At 39.2% G+C, this 21,348-nt stretch overlaps 1 protein-coding gene across 2 annotated transcripts in view; it reads left to right on the plus strand.

The window, feature by feature from the left end:
- The window catches only part of UNC5C (unc-5 netrin receptor C), a 358,450-nt gene that overhangs the window by 138,723 nt on the left and 198,379 nt on the right, over positions 1 to 21,348 (plus strand). The gene's annotated exons all lie outside the window — the stretch shown is intronic.

Consider the following 21,348-nt stretch of genomic DNA (forward strand, 5'->3'; position numbering starts at 1 on the left):
GTCTACATTGCATCAGGTTTCTGGGTTTTTATGAAAAAATAACACTGCAGACTGCTCTGTTTTTGTCCGAAAAAAAAAACCTAATGAAATGGAAGCAAACTGAAGCCTTTCCGGTTGCTTTCTGTTTTTTTTGAAACCCTATTAAAATCAATGGGGGAAAACAGATCTGTTTTATTTCAGTTTCTCTCTTCCAAAAACGTAGCAAAGAGTTAGAAACCCTAAACTGAGCCCTAACGCAGGTGTGAAAGCAGCCTTAGTCAAACCCCAAGTGGTGTGAGATGAATGGAAGCTACAACTTCCAGAGTCCATTATCACCTCTGGATGTGTAGAATGATAATGGAAGTGACAGAGGTGCAGCTGAAAATTGGTTCTTAATATTTTATGCGTTAAGACTGTAGATTGCAAATCTCACACTGCTCTGCAGGGAAATGAAGTGTATGTGCATATGTGGCTTTCCATTGCCTACGATCATTCAGCCTCTCGGAAAGTCAAATGTATTATTCTAGGGCCAGAGCATTCCTGACATGTTAGGAACACTGTTAGTAACAGCATGATACACTGAAAGAAAGGATGTGTCAGACCGGCTTGTCTGCTGCACCATATGGAAGTATAGACTAGCAACAGCGAAAATACTATATATTAAGGATTAATATATTTATCTACTGTGCAGTTCTACTACGTAAGGACTTTTCCAAAATTTCATAATCCAAAGACAATTAAAGGCAGGCATGAAAATGTCATGTCATAGAAAGCTTTAGGGATCAGCACAGCAATTATAAAAGTCAAACAAAACCCAAAGAACTGTGTAAAAATGTAATTTAAGAACAGGGCTGCATTATGAATGCAGATTGTAATGTATGTGGAAATGAATAGGTGCTGAGAGGAGAGAGAACATTAAAACATCCTATATTAGTAACATGTACAAATCTATTGCATCCATCTATCCATATGTAGTGGAGCTAATACTGTCAGTTGCAGGAAAGATACGCTTATTTGGCATACCGGATTGTTAAATCATGATGTGCTATCCATTGTTTTCATAACTTGTCAAAGGAAAGTCTGCTGAGTGATCTTAACTGTCTCATATTGCACAAAATAAGTATATGACAAATTGAGCTTTTCTACATCTGTGTATAGCTGAGCAGTTTGTCAGATGTAGATAGATAAGTATGGAGAAATCACTTTTAAAGGGAACCTGTCATCGCATCCGTGCCTAGAAAAGCGCCCTCAGCGATGCAACAGTGAGGTAGTGCTCCTGCTCAAACTTATTCAGTTATAACTCTTGATTAAATAATACCTTAAATAATAAGGCCTTAGTCACACGGGCGTAAATACGCGCGTATATCCGCGCATAAAAACCCACGGGCGTATTTACGCGCGTATATACGCGCGTATATACGCGCGTAAAAACGCACCTACAAAAGATAGAACATATTGGTGGCAATGGACATGGTCACGCGTTTTTTTTACGCGCGTATATATGCGCGTACTTACGCCCGTGTGACTAAGGCCTAGGGCTTAAACATTTCCCACATGATCTTCTTTAGTCGTCATCTTCCTTGGTTTGACAATTGACTTGGATGGAGAATCTATGACAGACAAAATGTAGGATAGCATTGGGGCAAAATCTAGAAAAGTAGGGATATCAGCATATCAACTAAACGTAGGATAGTGCAAACCACCGTTTTCCTCTGTAGTCATGTATAGATGTGAAAGTCGGACTGCGAAAAAAGCTGATAGAAAAGGATTGATGGTTGGAGCTGTGGTCCTGGCCAAAGCTGCTGCATATGCCCTGGACCGCGAGAGTAACAAACAGAGAAGTCTTGAATCGTGTAAAACCCGATGTATCACTAGAGGGCAAAATGATTGGACTCATGCTCACGGATTTTGGCCTTGTAGTCGCTGGAAAAATCTATAATGCTTGGACAGATCAGTGGCAAAAGAACACGATGGCTGAAACTGTCAAAGCTGATAGTGGCATGAATATCACACAACTGAAAGAAGCAGTGCAAAACTGAAAAACATGGAGGGAGCTCGCCTTTAGGGTCGCGAATGACTAAATGGCTAACAACATATATTTCCCAGACCAATGCTAATTCTTGGGAGGACCAGACCATCTTTGCTGCCAGAAGTATGTTCCATAATGCCACCCCTCCCTGCCAGTGTGTCATGGATGACGAATAAGACGTCATTCGTAGGGTGTTTCAAATCTTGCACATATGCTGGGAGTTTGTTGCTGTACACATTCACAGATTAGTGCACTGAATCAAAGGATAGATAGATAGATAGATAGATAGATAGATAGATAGATAGATAGATAATTTTAAGTCACATGATATAGGTGGCAATTCTATAAAAGATTAGGTTTTAAAGAAATTACTAATGCTCAGAAAAAAGTTTCAACTAATTTATTAACTTGTGGTTCAGTTCTCCAGCTTTATTACCCAGAAGTCCACCTTCTGCCGTTGAGCTGTCAAGAATGATTAGTGTCCAGCTAAAATATGTAAATATAGTTTAATCATAGATGATGCTGGAAAACGGTTAGCCTTTATATTCCTGGGCAATCTTTAGAGAATTGCATCAGGCACTTACAAATATTTGAACAAGATCCAGAGCAATACCGTTTGGTACTATTTTATATGCCTTATCTCTTTGTATGGGTTTTCTATTGCGCTCAGTAAAAGAAAATGAAATGCAATAATGTAAATGTATAAAAGTTATGTATAGTTTAGCAAACAGTAAGGGAATAATTAAAAAGAAAGAAAACCCGTCTCTGTTGTGGGCTGACTCATTCTCGTATCTGTAGTCTTTTTATGGCTTTCTGTTCTCTGCTTTGTTATTTCCATAAATATCAGATTTCATGTTATTTATTTTAGTGAGCCTTTATGGCACTTTTTAAAGCCCTTCAGTAAAGCCTGCTTTTTCTGAGATTTTTTCCAATGATCTGCAGGGTACCTTGTTTGACATATGAACGTTTAGCTGTGAGTGATAGGCCATTCTCTTTTATGAATGCTGCCACATGGCAAAGCATTCTGGGAACTCCATCATTCCTATGTCTTGAAAGCAAAGAAAAATATGTTGTTTCAATTCAGTTTTTCAGTAGTTTCAGGTGATATCTTAAAATATGGATAGACCCCTAAAGTGAATATACTTTATACTGACAAATGTACTATAAAAATAGTCAAACTACTCGGTTCTGCATAAAGATTCCATCTTTTTATGAGCAGAAAAAGTTTAAAGTGACCCTCTGGTCCTCGGCAAACAAAGATGGTTGCACTGCTTCTCCAACTACCCAATGCACACTGTGCATCAGTATGCATCATTAGGCTAAAGACTATGTGCAGCTTTGATTGGCCAATATATTCATATGTATATGGTCAATACATAAACATAGTTTAGGTCCAGCAAATAAAGTCAAATAATTCAAAGATTCAAAAATGAATTATAAATATATTATGACATTCTAATCTGAAACACAATAGTCTGAATTTATGATTTTAACCCAACATATCAAGGATAGCTGCTCTACAGCACAGAAAGCAAATTATGGTTTGTAATGGGATGCAAACTATTCCTACAGATGTCTCAACTTTTGTAGATGCCTTTCAAACCCTCTGATTGTATATAACCAGTGTTGGAACAGACTGCAGTACATCCTCCAGGGCAGGATTGGGACAGTTCTGCTCTTCGGGACAGAGCACATTGCTATTATAATGGTAAGAAAAGGCAATTAACCAAATAATACAAACAAACAATTACAACCTTTAGAAGTGTAAGTCTGTCCTCCAGATAAATTGCCAAAAAGCCAAGGTGGCAGTCAGTGCAGTTTCCAGCACCATCAAAAGGCACTTGGAAATTGGAGGAAACTCTGACATGGAGAGAACTGCCAGACTAAAGACCATTACAAAATCAAGATTTTGAGAGTCAACAGTTTGCGTGATCAGTACTTAACAGCACTAAATCTTCAAGCACAGCTTAATGCAGCAGAAAATAAACAAGTTTCCATTTCAACTGTAAAGAGAAGACTTGTATCTGCAGGTCTGAGAGGTAGAGTATCAGGCCTCGGTCAGACGACCATTTTTTGCCACGATTTGCAGATCGCATGACGGAGGCACATCCGCAAATTGCGTGACCGGGCTGAAGATTCGCCGAAAAATCTGCAGCTAGCAGCGTTTTCGGCGAAACAGGCCCGATCAAAGGAGCGCTGTCCAACCCATTGAAATTCAATGGAGCCGGCAATACAGCCAGCTCCATTGAAAGCAATGGGCTGCCGGCGAGCGCGGCATGAATTTTCGGGAAGGGCTTAAAAATATAAGCCCTCCCCTGAAAAACATCCAAAAATGTGTAAAAAAAAAATTATACTCACCTTGTCCCTGCAGCCGGAGTTCAGCCGCGGCCGGCCGGCAGTTCTCCTGAACTGCTCTGTGTAGTATTCAGCAGGTGGGGATTTAAAATCCCCGCCTGCTGAATGGGCTGCCTCTGATTGGTCACAGCCCTCACCAATCAGAGGCAGCTCTCACTCACCCATTCATGAATTCATGAATGGGTGAGTGAGTGCTGCCTCTGATTGGCTGAGCGCAGAGACCAATCAGGGGCAGCTCTCAGCTATTGAATGACAGCTCCCCCCGCTCCCTCCTGCTGACAGCCGCTACTCACCGCTCCCCCGCGCCGGCACCCGAACCTGCAGTCTCGAGCGGGGAAGATACTCGCTAAAGGCAATGCTCGCTCGAGCAATTGCCTTTAGCGAGTATACTCGCTCATCTCTAAAGAAGACCTAAACAGAAGGGTGAAAGTAAAGCAACCTACAATTGCAGCACATTTGTGGGAACTTCTGCAACAATGTTGTGAAGAAATTTCAGAACAATATCTGAGTGTAACTGTAGAACAAATGCCCGGATTGTGTAAAGCTGTTATGTCAGCTAGAGGTGGCTATTTTAAAGAGGCAAAAATCTAGATTTCATTTGGTGAAACAAAGTTAATCCATTATTTTTATTCAGCGTATTTTGTTTATTTGTTCTATGTTTTCATTTCAAAGTACATAAGTACATTTCATAAAAACTGGAGAATTGTTTGACCAGTAGTGTGTGTGTGTGTATATATATATATATATATATATATATATATATATATATATATATATATATATATTCCTGTGGGTGCGTTCAAAGAGATGAAGCTTCATCCTATTTGAACACATCCCCTCTACACGAAAACTACATGCTTAGCAAACAAAAGGGTGTTTAAAGGGTGTGGAGGGGCAACAAATGCCTTGGGTAGCAAAACCAGTATCTTAATGGTGGCCCATTTTGAGCCATGGCACTGCATCTGCTCTACCTACCACACTTGTTGACAGTACATGAAAAATCTCAGACAGATAGGACTTATTAAGTATATCAGCAATATACACTATTACACTTTGATGCTCCCATTTTTCATATAGGTAATAAACTATCTTCAACATGTCCCAATGGATGACCATGAACTAATCAGCAGTTGAACAGCATAGTGATAGCACAGCCACAGTGCACAATTGCCCAGCCATATTGGTTATCATTCAACTCTTATGACAGCTAATATAGGGAAAGTTCTCTGTATTGTAAGTGGTTGTTCGGAACTGATAAATAAACTTTAGGGTTTAGTCAGACGAGAGTTTTTTGTGTGCACCTATGTGCACAAAAAAAGTACTCCATGCATTAGCAAAATGTGCGTGACTATGGCTCTGTGTCTATTGCTTCCAATAGGACCAGCGCTACAGCCGCCACCCCATTGAAAGTAATGGGATGCAGGCAAACCCCGCAGTGATTTTCGGAGAAGGGATTGACATATAAGCCCATCCCTGAAAATCATTCCCAGCTTGTGTAAGGAATAAAATATATATATATATATATATATATATATATATATATATATATATATATCACCTCTCTGCTGCTGTCAGGGCTCGGGCGCGACTTGTGACTTGGCTCCCCGACACTGCTCTGAAGCTCTTTCAGCAGGTGGGGATTTGAAAATCCCTACCTCCTGAAAGGGCTGTGTTTGATTGGCTGAGCGCTCAGCTAATCACATGCAGCACTCATCCATTCATTGAATGACAGCTGAGCGCTGCCTGTGATTGGTCCCAGCGCTCAGCCAATCAGAGGCAGCACTCAGCCATTCATTGAATTCAATGCTTTTCTTGCTTTTGTTAACCAGCTGATGCTGTGACCTGACATCCATGTAATGTCATGTGATCAGAGGATAAGGCGATCAACTTAGTGGTAAGCTTTGATTGTCACAGGGAAGGCTTGTCATCGTCTATAGCTGATAAGAACCTAGGCCCTGGGATCATGCAGATAATAAAGCAGTTACACGTGGAGCTGACCTTTTCATATCTTCTGTTCTGTTTGTATATGAAAAGGACTTGCAATTCTACTTCATACTTTTTTTTTCAAATATTATGAACAGAATTTTTGAAAAAAAATGAATGCATATCTAATATGGTCCCATCGGTTCTTCTATTCATTTGACAACTAGTGAAGAGAATGTTTTATTAAACAAAGCAGAGAGTGAAAAATTAATTTGACAAAAGCTGAAATAATGTATATGGGCTTTGCTCTTCCTTGTAGAACATCATTTAGAACTACTGTATGTGCCGGACAGTGACTCATAAACTGAGAAATCCTAATTAGCAATGTGGAGATTCTATACTAGTGGCCAAAACTATGGAAACCTTTTGAAAAAGTCAATTTTTGATGCTTGGTGACTCATAAGTCCAGTTCCTTTTTAAATAACACTTTAAAATGACATTTCATTGAAAAATAATTTAAGTTAGAATGTAATGCAGCAAATTTTATGAAAACATTCACAAGTACAAGAGCAGTTATAGAGAAGAAAAGTGAAACATATATATATATGTTAAAAAAACGCAAATATTTAAAACGTCTCAGCTTGTAATTTAGCACTTAGTTGGGAAACCTTTAGCCTTAATTACAGCCTTATTATGGCGTGAACCAACTTGAAGTGTTACAATGTGAAACACAGATTGTATTATTGCTCCTATTAATTGTGTTTTATTCCTTGGTTGCTTCTGACTTAGTTTCTTTAATCAGCTCCATAGATTTTCAATGGGCCATTTCCAGGCTATTGTAGCAGTGGAATGCAATTATTGTATAACCACTTCTTGCACGCAGCATCAACATGACATGGAGCTGTTGAAATATAAAGGCTCCATTATTTGGGGAAATATCATATGCAGAACACTTCAGTTATTAAATATTCAGTGCTCTTAAATATTTCATTTATGCATCTTTGGGCATTTACAGTCGCATTCATTCTGCCACATCTTTAGGGCTTAGTCACACGGGCGCAAGGGCCTATGTGCCCGTTTTCCTGCATGAAGAAGACGGCCGCACTGCAGGTGCGGACGTCTCTTCGCAGCACCGGAAGAAAGAACACATAACCGGCAATGGAGTCGGTCAAGCGTTCTTTCTCCGCACCTGCAGTGCGGCGGCTTATCCTGCACGAAGATGGGCGAATCAGCGCCCCGATGTGCCTGTGTGACTAAGCTCTTAGCTGTCATACATCCCCCGGGTGCTTCATGGTAGCTGTAAAGTGATTCGGGTGTGAATCTTATGAAGTTGTTCTCCTTATATACTTAAAGGGGTTGTCCCGCGCCGAAACGGGTTTTTTTTTTTTCAACCCCCCCCCCCCCGTTCGGCGCGAGACAACCCCGATGCAGGGGTTAAAAAAGAAAACCGGAGAGTGCTTACCTGAATCCCCGCGCTCCGGTGACTTCTTACTTACCTGCTGAAGATGGCCGCCGGGATCTTCTCTCTCGGTGGACCGCAGGGCTTCTGTGCGGTCCATTGCCGATTCCAGCCTCCTGATTGGCTGGAATCGGCACGTGACGGGGCGGAGCTACACGGAGCCGCTCTCCGGCACGAGCGACTCCATTCATAAAAGAAGAAGACCCGGACTGCGCAAGCGCGTCTAATCTGGCGATTAGACGCTGAAAATTAGACGGCTCCATGGAAACGAGGACGCTAGCAACGGAGCAGGTAAGTGAAAAACTTCTTATAACTTCTGTATGGCTCATAATTAATGCACAATGTACATTACAAAGTGCATTATTATGGCCATACAGAAGTGTATAGACCCACTTGCTTTCGCGGGACAACCCCTTTAAGCCCATCATTACCGAATAGGGAAGATTCTGGTTTCTTCACTCCAGATGATTCTGTCTCATTGTTTCTCTGTCCAGGTAACGTGTTTTAGCCCACTGCAATCTTTTCGGTCTCTGTTCGAGCAATAAAATGGCTTTTTTCAAGATTTCTAACATTTAGACCAAATTATTTCAGTCTACATCACAGAAGGGGAAATTAAAAATTAAAAACAATCACAGAAAATGTCCGTTACTTACTGACTAAGGAGTGCATATAGATGCATCCTCCTGTCACCATGCAGGTAGCTGACTACCAAATGGAGGAGCAAATAACACCCGTGCAGGACACCGATAAGACAACCACTCACAGTCTGTGTTAAACACTCCTTGCACTCAACTTCATTTCACATTGACACAGTTCACTTTCTGTAGACTTAAATGATGTTCTTTTGTTATGTGGGCATAATGTTTTCATTCTTCTATCACCACCTGCTGTTGTACAGCTTTATCTGTCTTTGCCAGTCTGGATTTGTAGTGACCAAGTCTTCTTAGACCTCTTTAAAAGTTTTGAAATACCTCCCTTGGTGATGTTTCTACCATTTTTTTCTTCTAAATTTAGCTTTATTGAGGCAAAATAACTATTTTGCATCACATTCTGGATAACCAGTCAACTCTTTTCACAGTTTTTTTTCTCACTTTACTAAGTTCTACAAGCTCGCTACACACAGGAAAACAAAAAAGCAACTGATTTGATAACAATCGCACAATGCAGACACATGTTCTACTTAAGGCCCGTTTACACGCAACGATTATCACTCAAAATTCGTTCAAATGAGTGATAATCGTTATGTGTAAACACTGCCATCATGCAGTTTTTTTCTGAATGATGATTTTAAGGTGAACTTAAAATCCATTGTTCAGACGGGGAGATATAAAGTATCTCTCAACAGACCACATGCTGTGTTCTCCACAGGAGCCAGAGATTATATTGTATTCTGTGGTCTGCCCAGGCAAGAACAATACAGCTTGTTTGGTCTCTGTTCGAGCAATAAAATGGCTTTTTTCAAGATTTCTAACATTTAGACCAAATTATTTCAGTCTACATCACAGAAGGGGAAATTAAAAATTAAAAATAATGAGCTGGACATATAACTAATCCCATACTGGGTTCTGGAAACAGCTCCTGGAGGCCCATTTACATGCAAATGAAGATGAATAAGTGTTAATGGACATTAGCATCCATTAACACTTTATGCAAAAAGATCATTAAAACTTTCAATCTTTCAATCATTTGAAAGATTATCTTTGCGTGTAAATGGGCCTTTACTGTAAACTCTAATACATGACCTTGAGAGCTGAATGCTACTGTGATCTCATTGACTCCTTGTCCAAACACAATAACACCTGATTGACTCTCTAAACAGTTACTCTCGTTGGCTATATTCCAGGTAAGGGAAGATGGTTCATATAAACTGCAGGTTGTTGAGCTTCCTTTTTTCTGGGTATTCACCTACTCCTAGGTACTTTGCTATGGAATAGGATATGAGTCAGGGGGTCAGTTGTGTGAATATTACCTAAGGGGGGACATCCTCTGAACCAGATAAGGGTTATCTTTTAACAGCACACATACATACACTGATATTATATAAATCAGTACCCAAGTGCATAAGGCTTGCCTGACAGCACACAACAAGGGTCCAAAAAAAGAATGTAAGTATAGTATTTAAATGGTCACTGCAATTTGAGACGTGTACTTATGTGATAGGCAATGTGATAAAAATACAAATCACTTTAATTACCTAAAATGATATATTTGTGCTGAAAAATCCCTTTAAAGTGCTGCCCACTAGGTGTTTTCCTTCCTTCTAATTTGCTGTCCATTGCCTGAGATCAAGTGAAATTAATCTCTACTGACAGAAATGACAAGATGGAACATAGGAAATGAAGGAAGGTGACGACTCATGTGGCCTGCTATGGCGGTTGCCTGTTTTGTGCACACATGTCTGGCCTATCTCTTAAAGGACCAACATATGCACCCAGATTTTTCATCTGCAGCCAAATCGGATAAGTCTCTGATTATTTTAGGCACTCTTTCCGGCTAGCAGGTACCTGAGCAATTAGTCCAGTTTGACATGCAAAGGTATGTACTTGATGAGACGTCTGTTTTGAACCATACCTTTTCTACCCAGCTTTCCTAAGTTCTCTGCTCCTGACCTCAGTTTGCTTTTTGACAATGGTGACTCTGTCTGTTGCCTGCCCTGGCCCTTGGCCTACCATATCATTACACAAGAATTCCACTTGTCTTGACCTTATCTCTGCTCCACGACTACGACTTTCCCTACTATTCCGGTATCGTGATGTAGTTATACTGACAAGTTCATATTCGCTGCTATAATACAATCACTACTTCTGGGGTAACGGCTTGGGGGGCTCCTGCAAATCTATATTAGTGGGGTAAAGGGTGAATACTAGGAGAATTCTTGGTGCTGCCCTCAGAATTAATCATAGGTCAAATAGTTAATTAGCAGAATGAATCCATGCTTGTTGCTTGACACTACCCATAGAAGTCTATAGAGAGCAGAAGGGCGGAAGAGGGAGAAAGACTCGCAAATACTTGCAGCTAGAGTTAATTGAAAATTAAATCTTAAGCCTGTATAGAGAAAACTGATGACAAACGCACAACACAAACCATTAAATGGTCAGATATAGTGCTATTCCTCAGGTAGACTCCAAGCAGCTTTTTCTTAGGAGTTAATGTTAGTGAAAACAAAATTTGCTATGGTACTGGAATGATTACAGTGTTTTATGTTATAAAATAAGTTTATTTATTGTTTATGCAAATGAGCTGTAGGGTGTGGATATTATTCCCAGAAATCCAAGTCAGTATGAGGACAGCAAGCTGATAGAAATCTAGATGTATTTTATAGCGTGTAGCATTTTTTTTACTTGATAGAAAAACCCTGTCAACATTTCTAGAATGACTTAAATTATCATGAAGTCAGATGCAGAAATAATTGTTGAATTAAAATAATTAAATGAATGAATTCAAGGATGGAAAAAAATGACACTGCATGAATACCTAATACACAGTCATCTGCACACATTCTTACTGAAGTTTACATTTTGATATATGTTGCACTGACATACTAATGCCTTCAGTTATGTGGAAAGGTACCAGATATATTTGATATACATTCGTTATCCTGAAGCCTTCTCGTTAATCTTACAACCTCAACATCGAACTATGTTTTTATTTTTATTTTTTTTTTTGAAAGCCAGTTGTCAGATATAAAATCTTCAGTATGACTCTCAGGCATGTCATTATATAAAGACAGTGCTTCAGCCCCCTAACAGTACTGGAGGATCCACACTTGTTTCCACGTATAGTAGATATGTCATTATTATAAACTCCTATGAGAAATGTCTTCATGTACTGTATATATATGAGGGATGGATGGATAAATGGATGAATAGAGGGAAAGATGGGGAGACAGATAGACAGACAGGGGATAGATAAATAGATAGATAGACATGAGATAGATAGATAGATAGATAGATAGATAGATAGACAGATATGAGATAGATAGATGGATAGATAGATGGATAAATAGATATGAGAGATAGATAGATAAATAAATAGATATGAGATAGATAGATATGAGATAGATAGATATGAGATAAATAGATAGATATGAGAAAGATAGATATTAGATATGGCCCATTTACACTCAACGATTATCGCTCAAAATTCATACAAACTATGGCATATGAGCGATCATCGTTGTGTGGAAATGCTGCCATCGTTCACTCTTCGGCTGAACAATGATAATAAGATGAGCTTAAAATCCATTGTTCAGCCAGAGAGAGAGAGATAACAGAGACTGCACGCTGTGTTCTGCACAGGTGTCGGAGATTACATTGTATTCTGCCGACAGCCCGTGCAAGGAAATTGGAGCTGTGTGCAGAGCTCAGACCACATGCTGTGCTCTGCAAACAGCTCCTGGAGGCCCCTTTACACGCAAATGCAGCTGATAAAGTGATAATGGATATTAGTGTTCATTAACACTTTATGCAAAACAATTTCTAAAACTGTCAATATTTCAATCGATTGAAAGATTGTCTTCGCTTGTAAATGGGCTGATAGATAGATATTAGATTGATAGATATTAGATAGATAGATAGATAGATAGATAGATAGATATTAGATAGATGGATATTAGATAGATAGATATTAGATAGATAGATATTAGATTGATATTAGATAGATAGAAAGATAGATGTGAGAAGATACCTAAATAGATAGATATCAGAGAGAGAGAATAGAGATAGACGTAAGATAAGCTGTATATATTGAAACACATTTTTAGTTCAAATAGCTACTATACTATTATTTATAATTTTTTCATTTTATATGAAATAAATTGTACATGGCTTGGAGTAAAGGAGTGCTAACATTGTTCTACGTTTTATACATGATGAAAGGATATAAAAAGCACAGAACTATAAGAGGAGTAGCAATAAATGAGATATACTACTACTACCACCTGATTAATGCAACATGCAAAACTAGGCCAAATACCTAATCCCCCTTTTGATCTCTAGGAGAAATATGCCTTTTTGCTGATGACAAGATCAGAACTGTCATTTCAAGGGTTACCAAAGTGATTAAGTATTCTAGCTGATGCTGCGCACATGGCACTTATATAATACACTGCATGTCACTTTTTCCTCTTTGGCATTTGTGCTTGGTCTCTGTTGTGCTTTAAATGTAAATCCAAAAGGTCCTTTGCCAGTGTTGCAATTGTGATTTTACTGAAGCCGACTGAACTATTAAAAATATGCACACTTAAACAAAGCATATAACTGCCAAATGACTGCACAGTGCTAGCTTTCCTGACACTTTGCACCAGCTTGGCTGTAAAGGGAGAAGCGGCAGCCAGGATATGACTGTACAAGAATGTGGGGACCGGCTATGACACAAATTATATAAGAGCAAGAAGGTCAACTTCATTGTCTGAATCTATCTATCTATCTATCTTTCCCATATCAATCTATCTATCCATCTTCTATCTATGTATCTATTTATCTCATATCTATCTATCTCATATCTATCTATATATCTCATATCTGTCTCATATCCATCTATCTATCTCATATCTATCTATTTATCTATCTATCTATCTATCTATCTCATATCTATCTATCTATCTATCTATCTATCTATCTATCTATCCCATATGTCTCATATCAATCTATCTATCTTCTATCTGTGTTTCTATTTATCTCATATCTATCTCATATCTATCTATCTATCTATCTCATATGTGTCTCATATCAATCTATCTATCTTTCTCATATCTGTCTTATATCAATCTATGTATCTATCTTCTCTCTATCTCACATCTACCCCATATCTATCTATTTACAAATAAGATATTCTGGCTAAACACAATGCACGCACGTGAAGTTGTCTTTTGCTACAGCTGTACCTTTTATACATGTAGTTTTGTAGCAAACTGTTATTCTAGAATTTAGTATATCTACATTGTACATACATGTTTGCATGATTTATTAAACATTCTTTCACATGTCTAAATATAGTAATATCTCTAATATCTAATAATACCGCTCTCATCCATGGCTCTATTTTTCCACTGAGGCTGTTGGCAATCACGTTTGAAAGACAATAACTTTCAGGGCTGAGTAGGTTGGAAGCAGACAGACCAAACTGATCCCAGCGGCCCAAAGGATGACACACGATGAGCTGTGCTAATGTAATCTCGGCACATATCACATGTTTCCTGTGCATTATCCATTTCTGTACGGTCGTCAATGGCTGTACATTATGCTGCTGCTTCTAATACAATTTCAAATGACTTTCTAAGTGCACAACTATGAGCTCTTTTCCTTAAAAATATCTTCATTGCAGTCCAGCCTTCTCTCATTGGCAAATAAACTAATCGTAGAGAAGATTTATAGTCTTACTTTTATGTTAATAGGGCACAGCCATCAGTCTAATTTATTAAGACGGGTGTCTGTACTTTTTTGCTTTTTTTTCTAAGGTTGGGATCCGTGTAATTTCACAAGTCCAACTGCAAATACAAAATAAATCTAATTATTAAGAACTTCATCTCCACTAGCTATGATTCAATGACAAGTTAGAGATGGGATTAGATTCATTTTTTTCTTTTTTATTATTATATTCAATTGAATTCCACAAGAACTTTGATCTAATTTGTTAAACTTATCTAAAACTAAATTAAAGGGGTTCTCTGGGAATACAACATTAATGGCCTATCCTTAAACAGATTCTGTTAGCTCCTATGAACTCATAAGCTAAACTTATGGGATGAATCCGATGATGTGAGTCTTATACTCCCATTCTCTGCTATTCTCCGTGCAGTCAATGTCCCCACTAAATGGACTACTTGTGCCTGTGCTATGTAGTCCTATCATTCTATGCATCTGCTGAGAGGTCCGCTGGATGCATTCAGCATGAACTTTTGACAGCTTGCAATGAAGGAATGGCAGGGAAGGTGAGTATAAGACTCACATAATCGGATTTAGCGTGTCAGCTTCTATGACCCTGTATGTTTAGCTTATGAGGCTCATAGGAGCTGACACACTGCCTTTAAGAATGAACATCAATGGTTGATCAAGGGGCTTCAATTTCTGGGATCCCACTGATTAGCACAATGCTTCTGTGACCACTTTGTATTTTATATACTATTAGTGATTGAATCCCAGTGCTGATTTTGGAACCCTCTGTCTTGAGGAGGCCATGCACATTATATGCATGCAGGTCTAAGCTGCTAATTTCAGGAGGTCTGGCTGATCACCTATTATGTAGGGGCCTTCCAGCTCTCCCCCAATGACAAATGTTGAGATAAATAAGGATTGGACAATTAGATTTCTCCACTCCCAATATTCACAACACATGCACACTTGGCTAACTCATGCATGAAAGTGTATGGCGGGGTTGGGAGCCGTAGCTGTGGTCTGAATAATCATTCAGTAGACATAGTTATCTAGGACATAGTTATCTAGTGTATAGACAGATTTAGCTATAGAAGTGTCTGGCTAAGATTTAAGAAAAAATAGTCTAGATAGAGAGGTTATGTTTAGAATGAAAATCTGCGTAAAGCTGAAATGATGTTTTGGTGCCTCATAAGCATTTATAAGAATATTATTTACATAATCTGCTAAGAAGATTGAAGATTAGGCAACCAGACGCACGGAAACTGTGCAGAGGAGAAGTTTTTAAAGATGTTGTCCCTTTAGAGAAGTTGGATGTGTATGTGTGGGAGGAGGTGGGGGGGGGGGGGCGAGAGATAGATCGAGCACAATCACATAAAACTTTTTACCCTACAATGCACTCACTGCAGCATGAACACAGCTCCAAATCTGTAGGACAGGTGCAAGATTCTGTTGCACAGCTGCTCCCCGGGGCCTACAAGACCTTCCCTGGCTTGAGTGACATTAATGTAACTAGCAGGTCACATGACTGTCATTGGCTGAAGCTTCTTTACCCTGACAGTCATGTCTTGCTAGCCACTAGTGGTAAAGTTTAGGCTCTACCGCTAGAAGCTGCTAACATAACATGACTGTGCCCCGGACTGTGACATGACTATGATGTCAAGAGGCTAGCAACTTTCGTCTTGACATCATAGTCATGTCACAGTCCGCGGGGCACCAGAAATCCATATGTTGTGCAGGCCTTCTGTAAATGGACAAATCAGCCTTTACATGAACAATCATTATATTCATCCTTCATCTAGTGTGACTGAATAGGTATGGCCATTTCGAACAACTATAACAGAATGCCCTGCGGAATAAGTTGGCGCTATACAAATAAAGATTATTATTATTATTGGACCCTATGGAGTAAATTGTGTATGTTTGTGACACTGTAATGACTGTTCCCCAGATAAGCGTGCATTCAACGGTTCTTCAGCCATCAACTTACTTCTGTCTAATCTGTACAGCCACCTTTAGTACTGCAGTTCAGATAAGGAAATCTATCTGCTTAACCCTTGCTTCCCACCACAAGACCTATTACACACCATGGTAATTCAGAGCTTTCGTAAAGCAAAAGATTGATAAGTCTGCATTTTAAATATTGCATTCATTTATATAATAAACCATTTATTCTTTTGGGAACTGTAAAGTATATACACAAAAGAGCTATGGTAATAAGAACATTTTACTATCAAGCAATCAACGCTGGGAGTCAGAATTTTTAATTGGCTTGTTTAATAAAATACAATAAACTTATTTTAGTCATCAGCATGCTACAGTTATGCAAATGCAACAATTACAGCTGCATAATTTATGAAGATCAATAGAAAAACAGTGAATATGTGCACAAATTATACTAAACATTTAACTGGGATTTTATTACACACAGAGAATGATTTCCTAGGAATAATGCAGTATTGACTTAAAGCCTGCTTCATGTATTCCTACTTATTTCCATAATAAGACAATACAACAGCTGCCTTTTTACCAAAATTATAGGAGTAAAAATACACAGCTATTCAGAAAACTCAGAAAATTAATATATTTAAGTAACGCTACCTTTACAGCATTGATTGGGATATATAAAGCAGCTTTGTGTCCCAATGAGGTCACATAGTAACTGCAATGACAGGTGCACTTTCTAAAGAAGGCTCATCAGAGCTTTTTTATTGACACCCCCCATCCCTGCCTTGCACAATTATATCTATTTTTCCCTAATATCTTTCTTACTATAGAAAGGGTATATTAAAACATGGTGATTTGTTGCAGACATTTCTGTAATTGTCCCATTGATGGAGTTTACAGAAAACTGTGCTTGCCACTGAACACCCCTATTTAGACGAATGCAACTGGATTTCAGTCATAGAAATTCCTGCAACAAATTTACCATGTGTCAATATACCTTTAATGAGGAACCATTGGAGTAATGGTGTAAGGAAATGTTATACTACAAGTGTATAGCATATTGCTTATGGGACTGCTGGGACACCCACTGATCCCGGGAACAGGGGTCTGGTCGGTCAACAAGTGAATGGATTGCAAGTGCACTGCTACTCCGGTCAATTCAATGTGAGTGTAGCAGTTTCAGGCACTAGGATGGAGCCTCAGGTGTAGCAGCCGCAGGTCTGCAGAGTAGTTAGGGAAGAGCCAGGAGTCAGCAACGGGAGGTCTACAGTACAAATGGATAAGGCAGGTAGTGTAGTCAGAAGAGAAGCCAGAAATCAGTAAGGCTTTGGTTTGCAGTACAGATGGATGAGGTAGGTAGTCAGAAGGGAAGACAGAAGTTGGTATCAGGAGGTCTTGTAGCAATAGCAGAAGAGCAGGCAGAAGTGAAGCTTGACCAATGCTGTGGAGCAGAATAATCACACAAGGAAGGAGTGTCAAGGCCAGTCTTTTATAGGAAGTCCTAATCAGTAGCTACAGCAGGCTGGATAGTAGGATCTGGAAACAAGGTCAAGGTATGTAGGGTAACTGTCCAAGGTTAGAATGCTGAATAGGCAAAGCCACCGACTAGAGCACAGGAGGTTGTGGGCTCGAGCCCTGAGCATCGGAGATTGCTGACTGCAAGTTCTTTAGCAATCTCCATCCTCTCATTGAACAGAGTAGCAGTGCACTTGCATGACCTGTGCTCCACTCATTGGAATGACCAGCGGTCGGAGCCTCACTGATCAGCTAGTTATCTCCAATCCTGTGGTTAGGCGATAACTTGTTTTAACGGAGATAGTCCTTTAATATAATATATGGAAAGAGTTAGTTTTTATAATAAATTCTTCTAGAAATCCACATCACTTTGCAATATGTAAAAAACGTTTTATCTTTTGACCAGATACATCACTGAACATTTTGCTTTACATTTTTCTGATCCATTATGGGAACAGCAAAACGGAATGAAAATGTTAACGTTTTCAAGCCCATAGAAATGCATTGAAGTGGAAGGTCTTCAGTTTTAATCTGTTTCTGTATTTTCCGTCTCCATTCTGTTTTTTACACTGGATCAAAAGCACAGATTGCTGCACTTTTATTTCCAGTTTCAGAAACAGACTACAAATTGATCTTTTTTTTATTGCATTGTACTCAGTGGGAGGCAGATTGAATGACAATCCGTTTTTCTTTTCTAGTTTTCTGCATGGTACTGCCTTGCAATGCTGGAGTTGTAGGTTCAAATCTGACCAAGGGTAATGGCTGTATGGAGTTTTTCAAAGTTGATGTTGCCCTTGATGAGATTTGAACCTAGCATGGCAAGGCAACAGTGCTAACTACTAAGGCTGCCTGCACATGGCACAGGCAGATTCCACATGCGGAATCCCAAGGCAGAATCCAGCACTGACCGCGGCCGGAAATCCTGCGTACCTGTCAGTCCTCTCTTTTTTCTGTACTGTGGATGGTCCGAACAGCTCGCCATCGGACATGTGCAGTACAGATTTTCCGTGCCATTGCCAGGCATGATGCAGAATCCATGACCCTTCCGCAATGTTTATTGCGGTAGGCCTGGGGTGGGACAGCTTCCATTGACTTCAATGGTTGCCATCTATGCAGAATCCGGAGAAAAATAGAACATCTTGCGATTTTTTCTCCATGAGCGGAAACCTTAATTGATTTCCGCTCATGTGCAGAAAGAATCCCTTTTCCGTAGCATGCTATGGACGGTATTTGCTGTGGAACCTGGGGAAGACCCCACCCCGGATTTTGCAATGCAAATCCGTCTGTGTGCAGGCAGCCTAAGCCAATTAGTTGAAAAAACACTAGTGTGAACGTAGCCTTAGAACATAAATATCACTGGCACTATCAGATCTCATGTAATTAAAGCGTTAACAGGTCACTAATTTGTTTGCATCCTAAAGTTTTGTTCTCTGATGAAGTCAGCAGTTCTAAAATGCTCATTAAATGGTAAAATAACTTCTATTAATCTGATTTAAAGGGATGTTAATATAGAATTGTCACAGTAAGTAAAATGCTCCCAAAATATTTCCTCTTCACAAGATGCAGTCAACCTCATATAAAGTTACATTGTACCCGGCTGCCTGAGATATTAAATTACAATATATTTGTTTACGAAAAAAATTAAATAAATGAACAAAAGTGGCGAGGGTGTAATTGAAATGAGAAATTTTCACATACATGGAAATGTTTTCTTAACAGATTGCTGCAGAAAGCTGCCTCAAGCTTTTTTGATTAAATTAATGATGGAAGTGATAAGCTCCATTAACGTTTCTGTTTCCGGAGGGAAAATTTCCACAGTATTCCACCCTGTTTTACGTCCCATGGAAACCTCGTGTTCGGAGATAGAATTGTTAATTGAGGCCAGTGCAGGGCACAAGGACGCTATGTTTTATTAGTATGCAAATGAAGCCAAGTAAGTATCATTCTCCACCTCTGTAGTGATGTCTACGATAGTGGAATCTTCGGCAGTTAACCCCAATGTTGGTTAAAAAAGTTGAAGCCCTAAGTTCGTATTTTTTTGTTACAGTAGATCTGCTATAATATATCTGCTACCTGGGGATTGTGCTATGAAATGTTAGTTGTCAGGGCTTAGAGCTATATAACCAAGAGCGTGAAATGAGCATATTGGGATGTGCACACGGCGTGCCAAGATCCATTTGCATTCCACGGGTAAATATAACTTTATATTGAATTAGCAAAAAAATCATTTCAACTAACTGCATTAAAAGTCAAGTTCAAATGACATTAACAATTAGGCTATAAAAGTACATGCAAGTGTAATGGCAGAATGTGCTGCAGGTATTTAATGCGCCACTATTAGATACTTGTATTAGTTAATTTTCATGCTGTTGCTCAGAATCTCTTTCCCTTATTTTCTGCTGCTATGGATAATTAAGAGATTTAGGCAGATCATTGTGAAATGTATACATTATGTGAGAATAGATATATACACAGGGGGTGGACAAAAATATGGAAACACCATACGAAATGCATGGGATTTTAATCATTAGCACTGAGCTACCCTTTTGACCCCTGCCTGGCTGAGAGCTTTCCCGCCGAATTTGTGATTACTTCACTTCTTGCCCTGCTCTGGGTGGTTTTGAGAGCCGGCTGGTAACAGCAGCTGAGTGGCTCAAATGCCTGATCAATGGAATCTTGTTGTTCGGGCAGATGTGAACATTTACCTGGCACCATCTGTGTCATATTACTTCAACTTAAAATTAGTCTCTACATGTCTTATTGAACTATGTTTTATAATCCCATGTAACTTAAGGGAAGGAATTTCATACAGTGTTTCCATTTTTTTGTCCAACCCCTGTGTGTATGTGTATATACCCTGTATCTTCTAAAATAAGATCCATCCTGAAAATAAACCCTAGCATGATTTTTTAGGATTTTTGGGTAGGCTTAAAATATAAGCCCCACCCTGAAAATAAGCCTTAGTTAGAGTTTATTAAAAAAAGTCAATAGGAATGCATTAGGTGCATGAAAAGGGCTGCAAAAACATAATTGCTGCAATTTTGCAGCGCTTTTCATTCAAGTCAGCTTAGTCTTTTACCCAGCAGACTTGGTATATGTCCTTCCTGCTACTTTCCAGAGCCCTGGCACAGTTCACACAGTCCTTGGCTGCCGACACAGGATCCCTTTCTGTTACGGCATTCATAAATCCCACCTCCATGAAGTGATGGTTGTGATTGGTTCTTCGAACGCTGCATTCATTGGCTGAGCAGCGCTCGAAGAACCAATCACAAACCACTTCATGGAGGTGGGATTTATGAATCCCATAACCAGAAAGTGATTCCGTCTCAGCTGCCGAGGGCTTTGTCAGAGTTTTTCTGCTCAGAATATGCAGTAGAAAAGCTGATAACAGAAAAAATGGTCTGTGTGTCCATGTCAGCTACAATAAGGGTTGGAAGTGGTGGGATCTGACACACAGATTGGGTTGTCCCGCTGCCATCAAAATAAGACATCCCCTGAAAATAAGCCTTAGCACATCTTTTGGAGCAAAAATTTATATAAAACCCTGTCTTATTTTCAGGGAAACAGGGTATGGTAAAAATCAAATATCTATAGCTATAGTAAAAATCAAATATCTAGGATTGCCCTTGGCTGTTTGGGACTCACAAGAATAAAATGGAAACAATAGTTGCCCTCTAATATTTTGGAAGATGGGGAAGATGGAACCCCTTCTGATCCCTTTCTAAGGGGAACTCATGAACCAATAGAACTATAAGTCCAATTTATTACAT

This window comes from Eleutherodactylus coqui, chromosome 7 (genome assembly GCF_035609145.1).
Source record: "Eleutherodactylus coqui strain aEleCoq1 chromosome 7, aEleCoq1.hap1, whole genome shotgun sequence".
Classification (NCBI taxonomy): domain Eukaryota; kingdom Metazoa; phylum Chordata; class Amphibia; order Anura; family Eleutherodactylidae; genus Eleutherodactylus; species Eleutherodactylus coqui.